The sequence below is a fragment of the Humulus lupulus genome, chromosome 4, assembly GCF_963169125.1.
Source record: "Humulus lupulus chromosome 4, drHumLupu1.1, whole genome shotgun sequence".
NCBI lineage: Eukaryota > Viridiplantae > Streptophyta > Magnoliopsida > Rosales > Cannabaceae > Humulus > Humulus lupulus.
The window spans coordinates 95,539,978-95,553,897 of NC_084796.1; positions in this window are offsets into that span (position 1 = coordinate 95,539,978).

The window sequence follows — 13,920 nt, forward strand, 5'->3', positions numbered from 1 at the left end:
AACATAATTACAAAATCAAACATAAACTCATAAAAGAATAATATCCGACTTACTAGTGTAATCTCATTGAATGCCAAACAACGAACCTGCATTTAATCAAAATGCGTACTTTTGAAGGTAAAACTAAACTTGCATGTGACATCCGTACGTGGGAAAGTATTTAAAACATGCGAGAAGTTGGTTGATTTTAGTCCCTTTAATTCTTAGAAATCGCATAAGATTTTATTAAACCAAATTATTTTACCAACTTGATTTATATCGCAAGACTATACTAAAACTGTACTCAAAATATAACTAAAAGAACCATTATATTTTTAGTTGTCATTTTCCAAATATTAATCCCATTTATCATTCTTAACTTAAATAAAATAATAACAAAAGTATAGTACCCTTTTTCTATTTCTTTTCTAACAGAATTAATTAATAGTAAATAATTTAACATAATTATATAAGAAAAAACAAATTTGGTACTCACCCCCTTTACCAAATGGATAAATAAAATAAATACATATTTAACTTTGTAGAAAAAAAATGATATCTCAACGTTACCATATTTTCATAAATATCATGATTTTAATTAAATTGGAAAAGTTTCTTTATACCATCTTTTTACTAAAAAAAAATACTTAGTCTCATAAAATAATGCTACTTAATTAATTATTTTACAAATAAAAACTACATTATTTTAATTAAAATATTACATATTTTAAAATATAGAAAATCACATTTTTTATGTATATAATCTAAGGCTTAATTTATATGAGCACATACCTTATATGTTGTAATTAAAAGACATTTTTCTTTTAAGAATTTAAAAAAAAAATCCAACAAGCATTTTTATTTTATTAAATTCACATAATTGGACAAACACATATTTTTCTTTCACAATAATATAAAAAACTGCATGTGGTTAATTAAATAAAAAAATTCATTAAAATGTGAAATAAAATATCATTTGTTTATATAAGTTGTGAAGTGTCATTTTGGATGCATAATTTGTGTATTTTTAAAATCTTTGATTAATTATTAAAACACATATAAGAAAACAGAAAAAATACAAAAAACATATTTATTTAAAAATACACCTTAGATCATGTTTTAAATCATCACGTAGCATGTTTCTACCATTTCATGTACTCAAAGAAACAATACTAATCATACATCAAGAATCTAACCAACTATACACAAGAACCAAATTAGCATAACTAATAACAAGACATTACTATTTAAAAGAATAGCATGGGTCAAACTAACTCTTATCTTTATTCCAAGTATTGAAACCTAAATACCCTAGCATGCTTCTAAGTTCACAAGTGGTAAGAAAGCAAACAAAAGATTAAATTAAAATATCTTACAAGGACGGGAACCCCTAGGCTGAACCCCTAGTACCATTAAGTTTCATAAACCACATTGTTCACATGGATCATCACCATGAACCACAACCTAAACGTTAGCATGCTTTATATTGGTATACAAATAACATAAACATCACATTCGTTAATCAAGAAACATATTTAACAAAACTCAAAGAAATATAATGAACCACACAACATGTTTCAAATCAAGCCATCAAAACAACTTATGCATTTCTTATATCTATAGCACAAAACATACACCAAATAATTTTTCATCAAGACCAAAATAGGAAAAACATTAGCTTTCCTTTTGAACATATTTTCCAACCACCAACCATACTTTAAAATCACACAACATGGTCATAACATAATCAAACCAAAAGAGGTTAAGAAGATCCATTACATCTCTTTATCAAAGTCCCAAAATGGTCACCACTTTTGATCAACCTAGGGTTTTTGAAACCCACATCAAGGAAGAAGAAAAATAAACAATAACATGTTCTTAAATTCAAGAAGGAGAAGAAAAACTAAAGATCACCATGAATCAAAAGCTTACCCTATTTCCCTTCTTCTCTTTGCTTCCTTCTCCTTTCTCTCCTTTCCCACAAGCTCTCTTTCTTTCTTTCTTTCTTTCTTCTCTCTCTACCTCACGCACTCTCCTTCTCTCTCTAGCAGTCAGCCACAATGCACAAGTGATACAAGAGCTCACTTGTTTTCCTACTTATCCTTGTCCAATGAAAAACCTAGAACCAATTACCCAAGTCACGCCATTGTTATTTCCTAATTTCCCTCTCCCAAATCAAGAAAATTAAAACCATTGACCCATCAATGAAATAAATAAAATAATTAGGATATCAAATATCATTTCCCTTTGTGGCTGTCGTCCACTCTCCCTCACTCTCCTTCTCAATTTCTCACATTTTAATTTACTCACAACATCAAAGGCGACCATGTAAAATAACCTCATAATCACATAGTGATTTTCTTACCCAAAATAGCTAGAAGAAAATTAATATATTTAATTTAAAATTAAAAAATTAATGGGAAATGAAATCTCACTCTTTCCCTCTCTTCCACACGTGGCTCACTCTCTATTTCCTCTTCTTGTAACTTTCCATTATTTCTCTTTCTTATTTAAAAAAAAATAACTAATTAATAAATAAAATGAATAATCTAAAATAATCCATGGGAATAATTATTCTATGCTCACCATGCAATCATGCACATGCATACACACAAATGCTAGGGTGCATTTCTACTAACCATGCACCGTGGTTCACACAACCAAATCTCAAGAGCTCACATTTACAATTAATTAAATAAATAAATTAACCAAAATACAAATCATTTATTTTCTATCAAACAATTCAAATAAAATTAACAATTATAAATTCAAATAAATCACACCTTTAAATAAATAAATTGGTATGCTACAATATACCCTTCTTAAATTGAAATTCGTTTCGAAATTCTTTCTTACCAAATAACTCAAGGTATCTTTCTCTCATGTCTTCCTCTAATGCCCATGCTGCCTCTCTCTTTGTACTATTCTTCCACATGACCTTAACTAATGGAATCTTTTTGGACCTCAGTTCCTTGACTCCCTCTTCGATGATACACTCAGGTTGTTCATCGTAACTCGGATCATGCTTCAGCTGTAACAGTTCATAACTCAAAACATGGGAGGAAACCGGCACGTACTTACCCAACATCAAGATATGAAAGACGTTATGTGTTTCAGCTAGTGCCTTGGGCAGTGCTAAACGATACGCAACTTGCCCAAATCTATCCAAAATCTGAAATGGACTTATAAATCTCGAGATCAATTTCCCTTTCTTCCCAAAACGCATAACACCCTTCATTGGTGAGACTCCCAGGAACACAAACTCACCAAGTGAAAACTCGATGTCCCTTCTCTTAAGGTCTGCGTAGCTCTTTTTCCTACTTTGAGCGGTAAGCATCCTTTGGAGAATTTTATCAATCGCCTCACTCGCTTCCCTAACAGGCTCAGGGCCAAAAATATGCTTCTCCCCAACCACATCCCAGTTTAAGGGAGATCTACATTGGTGCCCATAAAGCATCTCATAGGGAACCATCCCAATAATGGACTGATAACTATTGTTATAGGAGATCTCCATCAAGGTAAGTACCGACTCAAACACTCCGAGAAGTCCAAAACATAACACCTCAACATATCTTCTAAAATTTGAATAGTCCTCTAAGACTTCCCATCGGTCTCGGGCTGAAAGAGGTACTAAATATTAACCTTGTACCCATTGCTTTCTGCAATCCCTTCGAAAATTTTGACGTGAATATTGGCCCTCTGTCAGAGATAATCGTCTTTGGTACCCAATGGAGTCTCACTATCTCGCTAACATACAATTCTGTGTATTGGTCTGCTGAATAGGTGGTCTTAACCGGCAAGAAATGGGCAGACTTAGTATGCCTGTCTGCTATTACCCAAGCATAATCATGTTGTTTTGTGGTCCTAGGTAACCCCACCACAAAATTCGTCGCTATGTCTTCCCACTTTCATTCCGGAACGTAAAGTGGTTGAAGTAGCGTTGTTGGCCATCTGTATTCTGCTTTCACTTGTTGACATGTCAGACATCTTACAACAAACTTAGCAATGTCTTTCTTCATTCCATGCCACCAATACTGTAACACCCCATGTTTTCGGCAATGGGTAGAATTTTCGTTGCGAGAAGTTTAATTCTCGAGAAATCTTATATTTCCAAGTATGTGAATACTTGTAAGGGATATTGTATGTTTTGTATGAATGTTATGTTGTTAAGTGTTATCCATTATATGACAAGATTGGTTTTTCGATTAAACCAAGACCTTCAGTCTCAGACTAGGTCAAAAACCCTTAACGGGTAAAAGTCTCAGATAAAATATTAGCGAGAAAACAATTATGGAAAAATAAGAAAATTGAGAAAACACAATTATAAAGTTGGAAAATGAATATGCAAATGAAATTTTATGGAAATTTCCAATTTCTATGGCATTTTGAGTAAAATGCTCAATTTCGCCTAAGTATGTGATTGGGACAAAATAAATAACTTTCAATTAAGTAATGGGCATAAAAAAATTATATATGTGTGTCACAATATTTTTAAAATATGGTCATCGATTTTTATTAGGATTAATTTTTCCAAAAACTATGTAATAGTAGGGAAAATTAAAAATAAGATCGAAATTTAAAAAAAAAAAAAGGGACTTGTATTTAAAAGCTTGGCTTGAAGAGAAAAAAAAATGGGAGGGCAATTTTTGGTCTTTCTATTGGGGGTGGCCACAAGGGAATTAAATAGTCTATTGCATTTTTTTTTTTATTTAATAGTCTAATCACTACACACATTTTCTTAAACCCCAAGTTAAACTTGAGAAACTCAAAAGCCTCTCTTCTAATAATTTCCCTTCTTCTTCTTCTCTCTCTCTCTTCCACTTCAATCACAACAAAAAGAAAAGTCAGACCATTTCCTCTCAAAATTTCGTGCTCCCTCTCTCTCTAAGGAAATAAGGAGCCTCCATTGAAGCTCCTAGACTCATCTTGAAGAAATAAGTCACAAAAGAGGTAATGTTCACGAAAGTTTCTTTTCTTCTCCCTTATGCTGAACCTAGGGCTCTCTTTTTCCTCTTTGTTTCTATTTATCCACTCTTAAAAACACTCTTTGATCTTTGATATAGAACCCATGAGTGTTGCATGCAAGATCCAATAGCTTCTAGGGCATACTTGGAGCTTTGGACACTAACAAGGTAAGCTTTTGCTAGGATTTTGAAATCTTAGTGTTTCTTCTCTTTCTTCTTCTTTTTATTGAATCAAGTCTGATCTTGAAGAGGCATTGGCCAGAGATTGAAAGTTAGAAAGCATTTGGAAAGCCTAGAGCCTAACCATAGAAGCCAAACTCAAAACTTTAATACAAGGGTAAAATCTTGACTCTTTACCTTATATATTTTTAAATGACCCTACCATCTGAGTTTTTGGGTCATGTTTCATGTTAAAACAGGCGTGTTTATGGATTTTAGTGCTTTTATGGCTGTTTGGTTTGCATTCATGCAAGTTGTGGTAGTTTGGTAGTGGAAATCCAAAGTTTCCATAGGCTTTGTTGAAGATAGCTCGCTACCAAAAACTTTAGAGTAGTTTCCAACTAGTTTTACAGTACCTAAATGACCTGGTTTATAAATGGGGTTTTCACTAATGCATGATTTAGGAAGATTACATGATTTTAGAATCTTTAATCACTGAAAAAAGTTTTGTATAACGCAAGTTATGAGCATTTTGGGATTTCATGTGCAATCTGAAATGTTGATTGACAGTTTTAACACTGAGACTTTGAGTAATGGTTTGAATTGGTGAAACTAATTATTTGAGGCTGAACTTTTAACTGGAAACTTTAAGTATATTAAGTACTAACCCTATGAAACAGTTCTAAAAATTAACTATAGGTTGGGAGTTATAATTTTTCTAATTTGGAAGATTAAAACTGTAATTTCTGTAAAATAGGGACAACTTAAACTAGAGTTTTGAGAATGAGTTTCACCATTAGAGTTTTTGCTGAAATTTTGTGTAAAAAAATTTGTTATGCAAAGTTTAGACCCTTATAGTCTCATAGAAAAATAGTAATTGGTTTAGGAATGGCGGCGTTCCAAAGGTGGGAATTCCTCATACAATGGATAGTTATCAATACTTACAAAATATTAGGGTTTGCAACAATAATTGGTTATAAAACTTTTTTTCACAATTTCATCATGAGTGGATTTTCAATTTACTCTTAAACATGGTAAAAAAATGTTTTTCTAAAATGTTTATCTTAATATTTTCTTTATATTAAGTAAAGGAGTCCAATTGCCCACTTTTGAAAAATAACATTTAAAATTGATTTTCTTTATAATGAGGAAACTTATTTTTCAAAAAGGGTTACCATTTTGACTAGGCTTACCCTAAAAGAAATTTTTTCTAAAAATAATTAATAATTTAAATAAGTCTTAATTGGTAAAAAATGGTATTTTTGACATTTCTATACACAAAAAGCTTTAAGTAGAGTTTATTGGTGTATTAGGTAATTTAACGAACTAAGTAAACACAACTTTTATTAAAATAAATTCTCTCCAAGAAAAAAATTTATATAATGGAAGTTGTAACTAGTTTCTTAGAAATAATCATGAAGCGGTATTTTCTTAAGAGAATAAAAAGGATATTTCTTAGAGAGATTAATTAATGGCGGTTCTTACAGAAACTTGTAAGAACGTTGTAATTAAACCCCGACACCATTAGAAGTTTGACTCTGGGAACTCATTAATGACTTCGAATAATAAATACTTTTACCTTGAGGACTAGGATAGTTATGGACCGGATTTCGGAAGTGGTTTTGGAAACCAGTTTTCTCCGACACTTAGAGGTTGTATTTTTAAATGTTTAAATTCATGTTAGAAATATAGTATGACTTAACAAGAGTTGAGTGTTAGATTTTCAGTGCCCAGATTGTTAATCAAACTTTCTAAGATAATTGTCATAATTAATCTGAGTCACGGTGTTGATTCACTACAGTGTCACCTAAGCGTGAAGGCTCACCTCTTGATAAAGAAATCCTGCAGAAAAATGCTAAGAAATCCAAGTTAATCTTGACTTTGTTGGCTACAACATGAAACATGCTAATGTATTGTATGTTATAGTTCTTTACACAAGATTAATTAAGGGTTAAATTTGTAATGGAAAATGGGTAAAATTAAGTGTACATAATGTTCCAATGAAATCCAATGATTACTATATCATACTAATATATGAGCTGATGACTGGGGTAGGGAGAAACACGGTAGACTATTTGTTAATTTGTGACTGGGGTAGGTGGAAGCACAGTCGATTGACTATAGACTGATGACTAGGGTAGGGAGAAGCACGGTTGAATGCCTATTAATTTGTAACCGGGGTACTCAGGGTGGAGTCTGGTTTGTGCGTGAATTGATTATTGATAATTGAATCCGGCTAGCTACCCGAATGTTTAATTGTTGTATTATATTCAGTGTGTGTAATGGGATTGTGCTATTGTAAATCCAGTGATGACTAGGTAATACTAGCACTCGAGCTGGTGACCGTGGTAAGGGGAAGTACGGTTGGCCAATGAAATGTTTAAACAGGTAGTAATCACTCGGTGAATTTTAGTGGTTGTGATCTAAGAGGTGCCTTAACACCTCATCATATTTTTATAGCTCTTTAGTGATTTTTGTAGCCATTGTAGAATGGTGTTATCCATTTATATCTTATATCTTCTTGTTTTGGGATTTTCTATGTGCATGTTGATTTTGAATTTAGTTGATTGTTTGACACAACTAATCTAAAGATCTAGTTTGAATTTTATATCTTGTTTGATAAAGTTCAGAAGTTATCTGATACCCTAGTGACTTATGCTTCGGTTACTCTTTGTAGAACCCCATCCTTGGGACATAGTATGTTTTTGTTTGAAAGATTAATCTTACTAAGCTTAATTTCTTACCTAGCTGTTCATGTTGTAGGTAAGGGCAAGGTGTAGCAGTGAGTGCCAGAGTCTTCTTATCGAAGTGTACATATGGCCCGACCTTTGGGATTTGGTACTTTTTGGAAATGGCTTTTGGGAAAAAAATTATGGGCACTATTTCTTTTTATTCAGAACAAATGTTTAAGTTGACAAAAATAATGTAATAGTCTAAGTGTGCACACACGACTATTTTAAAATTTTTTTTATGTGGATTTTTGGAGACAATTAAAATTTTAAAATGTTATATTCCGCGTTATTTTTGTCTTGTAAGTTGTGGGTCTTTACAAATACAATGCTTTAAGGTCTTGGTACATCTTAGTAGACCCTGGATGTAAGGAAATGGGTGTTGTATGTGCATCATTCATAATAATTGCTTTAGTCTCATCATTATTAGGCACACAGATCCTATCCTTATAGTGCAACAATCCTCCTTTAGACATAGAAAAGTCACTGCTACCACTTTCTTGTACCAAAGTATCTTGCTTTATTAGGGCTTCATCTACCTTTTTCCCTTCTATAATATGTTCCAATAGGGTGGAAAATATAGTGAGGTTTGCTAGGCCTCCTATTATTAACTCAATACCAGCGTTAATAATCTCTTTCTGCAGAGGTACCCCTATTATACTCAGAGTTGAGACACTTCCATTTCCACTCCTACTCAATGCATCAACCACCATATTGGTCTTCCTTGGGTGGTATAGAATTTCGAAATCATAGTCCTTCACTAATTCCAACCACCTCCATTGTCTCTTATTCAACTCTTTTTGGGTGAAGACGTACTTCACACTTTTATGATCGGTGTAAATCTCACACTTATCTCCACAAAGATGGTGTCTCCATATTTTAAGTGTGAACACTACTGCTGCCAATTCAAGATCATTAGTGGGATATCTCTGCTCATAATCCTTGAGCTATCTTAAGGCGCATGCTACCACTTTCCCATTCTTCATCAACACACAACCTAAGCCATTCTTAGATGCATCACAATACACCACGAACTTCCCTCCCTCTATGGGAACATAAAGGATCGGTGCAGAGATGAACTTATTTTTCATAGTCTGAAAACTCCCTTCACACTTCTCAGTCCATGTGAACTTTTGGTGTTTGTGGGTCAGGTTGGTCAAGGGTGTGGTAATCTTGGAGAAACCCTCGACAAATATTCGATAGTAACCCGCTAATCGTACGAAGCTTCGAACCTCTGAGGCATTCTTGGGTTGGGGACCATTCTTGACATGCTTGACAGTCCCCTAGACATCAGCGCAAGCATTTAGGGCAGGTAAGGTACTCAACCTTACAGTTCTTCTTATTTCTGCGGTTAGGACCATTGTTGTGATAGTTGTGGTGATTGTGGTTGTTGTGGTTGTTGCCATTCAGGGTCGGGGGTCTAGGCCTATTGTCATTACCATTGCTTTGTCCATCATAGGCCTTTCTCTTATTGTTCTCTTAGAAGGCCTTGTTTCTGTTGGCCTCCCTCCTTGGATCACTTTCCTTCCATATGCAGTCCTCTAAGTACTCTGCATCAAGAGCCTTATCCAAAACCTCAGCATAACTAACTAGCTCAGCACTGGTCATCTTTACATCCCTAGCAATCATGGGTTTTAGTCCTCTCACAAACCTTTGGACTCTCATGGCCTTGGTTGGCACTATCTCACAAGCAAACCTTGCCAACCTATCAAACTTTTGAGCATACTCGATGACAGAAAGGCTTCCCTAAACCAAAGTCACAAATTTTTTCACCCTAGTTGATAGTACAATTGCACTGTAATACTTTTTTCTAAACACTTGAATAAAATATGCCCAGGTCATTGTGTTTAGATCACATGTCTGCTTCACCACATCCCACCATATCCTTGCATCCATTTTGAGAAGATTAGTAGCACATGAAACCCTCTAATGGTCATTCAACTCCATATGGTCAAAGATGGCCTTCACCGATATCAACCAATCTGCTGCAACCATAAGGTCGGGTTTCCCTTCAAAGTTCGATGGAGATTGCTTCCTAAAGCGTTCATAAACTAGCTCAAATCCATAGACCATGGGCACTGGTGTAGGTGGTGGTATTGGATGCTCGAGTTGTGCCAATGGTACTTGGGGTGCTTGGGGCACTTGTTGAGTTTGAGCCAACTCTTCATCCCTTTGTTTAACTGTTCTCTTAATCTTGCTCTCCCTCTGCAGCTAAATCCACAGCTGGTGCAGCTGGGGCTGCTGGCTGAGTTGGTAGCATTTCCATGCCAGGGATTTCAGCGACATTAGGGTTTGTAGAGGCACCTCTTGTAACGACCCAAATGTGCAAATAAGGCTTAGGGCCTTAATTAGCGTGCCTAGAGGGCAATAAGTGATTTCTTGTTATAATATGTGAATTTGTGTGAATATGTCATTAGAGATGCATGTTTAGGTGAATTAAATATGCATGTGGGCCCCATCTGGTTATTAGGGGCATGACTGTAATTTTTAGCTCGCGGAGAGCATAAATGTGACAAATTTGAATAATTGTGATATATTTGTGATATATCTGTGTTGCACGATCCAAGACAGTCCTAAGGAGCGGTAAGCTGGAAATTCACAACGAGGTCTAAAATCCGACTCGGGGCGAGTCGAGGGGTAATTCGGGTATTAGATGTTTTATGGGGTTATCGGGTTAAGGAAATAAATACTTGGAGATATATTTGAGAATAGAATGTCTAGGAGGGAACATTAAGGAAAATTTATTATTTTACCTCGATGACTTAACGAGATTTGGGAAATGACCAAATTGCCCTTGGGATTACTAGAGAGTTAATGATAGGTTTAAAGGAAAAAAGGGAAATTGGCTTAAAGGATAAGTTAGAATTGGCAGGGGAAAAGAGCTTCACGTTTCTTCACTTTGGTTTATGCTGGAATAGTCTTTGGAGCTCTAGAGGAAAGCATGAGCTAAGGGAAGAAGAGGAGAAAGAAAGCTGATATTCTTGGAAGCAAAGGAGGAACTCATTCTAGGATTTAGAGGGCTAATTCAGGGATTTAATCAAGCTGAAAGGTAAGTGTTAAACTTGATAAACAAGATGAATTCTGCTGATATTGACTGTTAGGACTTAGACATGCATGGTTTGGTTTCTAGGATTGGTTTTGATTGCTTGATGGGTGTAGGAATTGGTTCTTTAATTTGTTGGCATGTTTAGGTTGCATGAGTATGAATATAGGTCTTAATTCTGAGGTTGGGGGTAATTTTGGATGAGATATGTGGGGTTAAGCTCGGGGAAAATTTGATCGAAAGGCTGGGATTTTCTGGGTTTGAAGGTTGAGTCGCAGCCCTAGGAGGGGCATGCCGCGGCGCGTGTGCACGCAAGGCCTGGGGAGGCCATGGATCTTGAGGTGCACCACGGCGATTGGCCAAGCATGTTGCGGCACGTGTGTCTTCCAGGGAGGTGTTTAGCCTCTGTTTTGAGGCAAGTCATGGCCCTTAAGGGGTTGGGTCGCAGGTCTAGTTCAAAATGCAGGGTGTCTTGTGGGATTTGACTTGGGAACCTAATTGTTAAGGCTCGGGATTGATTTTATCAAACGGATTGATAAAATCCAAGGTCTCAGAGACCATAATTATGACCCAAAGCTATTTAATGGATTAGAACTTGATGGGTGGATGTTGTTAATGCGTTGTGACTAGGGTTTCGGCGAGGCTCGAACTAGGGGACTGTGCACGGGACATCGGTGCTTGAAAAGCTCAGACATAGGTAAGAAAACTACTGTTCCCGTAGAGTTTGTGTTGCAGGGCGTAACCCTTTGATTGAGATTATAAGTGTTTAAGAACATGCTTAATTATGCTATGTGTGCGCATATATGTAAATGAATTGCAAGAGTCGGGAACGGCGAGGGCCGTGAACGACGAAGGCTGGGAACGACAAAGGCCGAGAGTAGCAAGGCCGAGAACGGCAAGGGGCCGGAAGCTGCATTTAGAACGCGGAGTGCGAGTTGCCAGGGTGAGACCCTAAAGGATACCTGGGATATCCTCACGGTGTGGACCACGAACCCAGGGCCTGGTAAAGCGCCTGGGACGACATGGTCGTATGTGTATAGCTTGATGATGGCTTGTTTATATGTTAAGTGTTCGATATGCATATATTATCTGCTTGTGATGGTTTTCTTGCTGGGCTTCGCCTCACGGGTGCTCTATGGTGCAGGTAAAGGAAAGGGGAAAGTCGACCAACCTTGAGTATGGTGAGCATGATGAGCAGCGCATACATGTCTGTTCTGCCTGGCTGCCACGGCCAGGGATAGTTTTGGGAGATGATTGTACTAAACTTAAATTTTGTCGTTTAGCCAACTCTGGTTATATTTTTTAATTTTAAATATTTCTAAACAATATTTTTGGGATCCCAAATGTTAAACGCTTTACTATTTTCAATGGATGGTTTATTTTCAAAGTTTGTGACTCTGATTATAATTTAATTACACGTTTGTCTTAAAACCTCAATTAGCGAGTTAATTTCACGTTTTAAACTCACTTAGTAACGACTCTAAGGCAGTAGGGCTTTACACCTCTTTTGCGGCCTTTGCCCCTTCCTCTGCCACCTCTTACGCCTCTTCCTCATGTTGACATGATGATATTCTAAGGCACCAAAAGAAATCATCATAAGAGAGGATAAATCGCATAGTGTTTAACTATTTAAGATTTAGGGTTGTCATGCATGCTCATTTTCATACAACAACCAAAGTTGGCAATAAAAGAGAAGAAAATTTATAACTTAAAATATCCAAAATCACCCATAATCATCCACATAATTATAACATCCAAAATTTGTCCAAAAATATCCAAGGGTCTTAATGGAAGTCCTAATTATTCGAGCAATACTACTTGGTTGGAAATTTAGAAAAGGATTGTAGTCCTCAATTGTTGACTCATCCCCTGAATCGCAGTCGAAAAGGTCTCCAAAATATGGAAATAGTTAGGGCATTTGCTAGAGTCCTCCTCTCATCCACCTCTGGGACGGCCTACAGTGCTTCCTGTAGCGACATTTCTCCCTGCAAATTATGAACGGTCTCATAGCTCTCCTCTTGCTCCCCGTCTTTGTTCCGAACAAGAACCAACTCTAAATGGTGGAAATCAAAGTTCTCCATGAACCCATACATGGTGTACTCGAGAGGTTCAAAGTCCAAATCATCCTCAACAACATCGTGCCATGTCGTTCAGCCCGAGGACAGCATCAGGGTATGTTGCTAGCGTTTCCCTAAACACCAAGTATTGTTCAATGGGCCATAGAAGTGCCCCTCTTTTGTTGATTACTCCTTGAATGTGTTCAAAGACTACTTGGGTATTTTTCAGCACTGTAATCCTCCAGTCACCATAACGGGTGTCAACCTTCACCTTTGTTATCTCTCGAATCGCCTTAAGAAGTTGTTTCTTGGTGGTCCTAATAATGGAAGGAATCATTTGTATACTGCAGTTACATAACTAACTATTTAAAAGAAAATAAAACAAATACTTAATACACGGTGAGATAAGGTTTTCCCAGTCTTTTAGCATGTATGCGGAGGGTCCTTAGAAACATGAACGACCGTCTCTGATACCATTTGTGACAAGTCCCTATTCTGTTCTCTTATAAAATTTATACTCAGTTGATAATTATTAGAAAAATATCATAATTGTTAAAAGGTTCAGTGGGGCCTTAACAAAACATGCAATATGGACCCATTTGTTTGAAATAAAGAGTATAGTGTTTTTAATGCAGTTTTAAAAATAAGAGATTAAGTCCCACTGTAGCATGATAAAACATAAAACAAAAAACAAACAACCCCTTAAGTATTCTTGGTGTTAATCTAGATCGTTTAATCGTTCATAAAAGCCCCGCGACATACATGCCTAGATCTTGGAACGCCCCACATCACAGTGCGTGCCAATGAGAAACCATATTGCCTACCTGAAAAGGGGGATATGAGGGAGGTGAGCTGAAAGCTCAGTAAGGAAGTACAAATAAAATACAACAATTTCAAAGAAACACAATACAATCTACTTTCATAACGTAAGCTCATAACATATCATATCAGATCATAATCATGTCATAACCATACACTTTATCTGAATA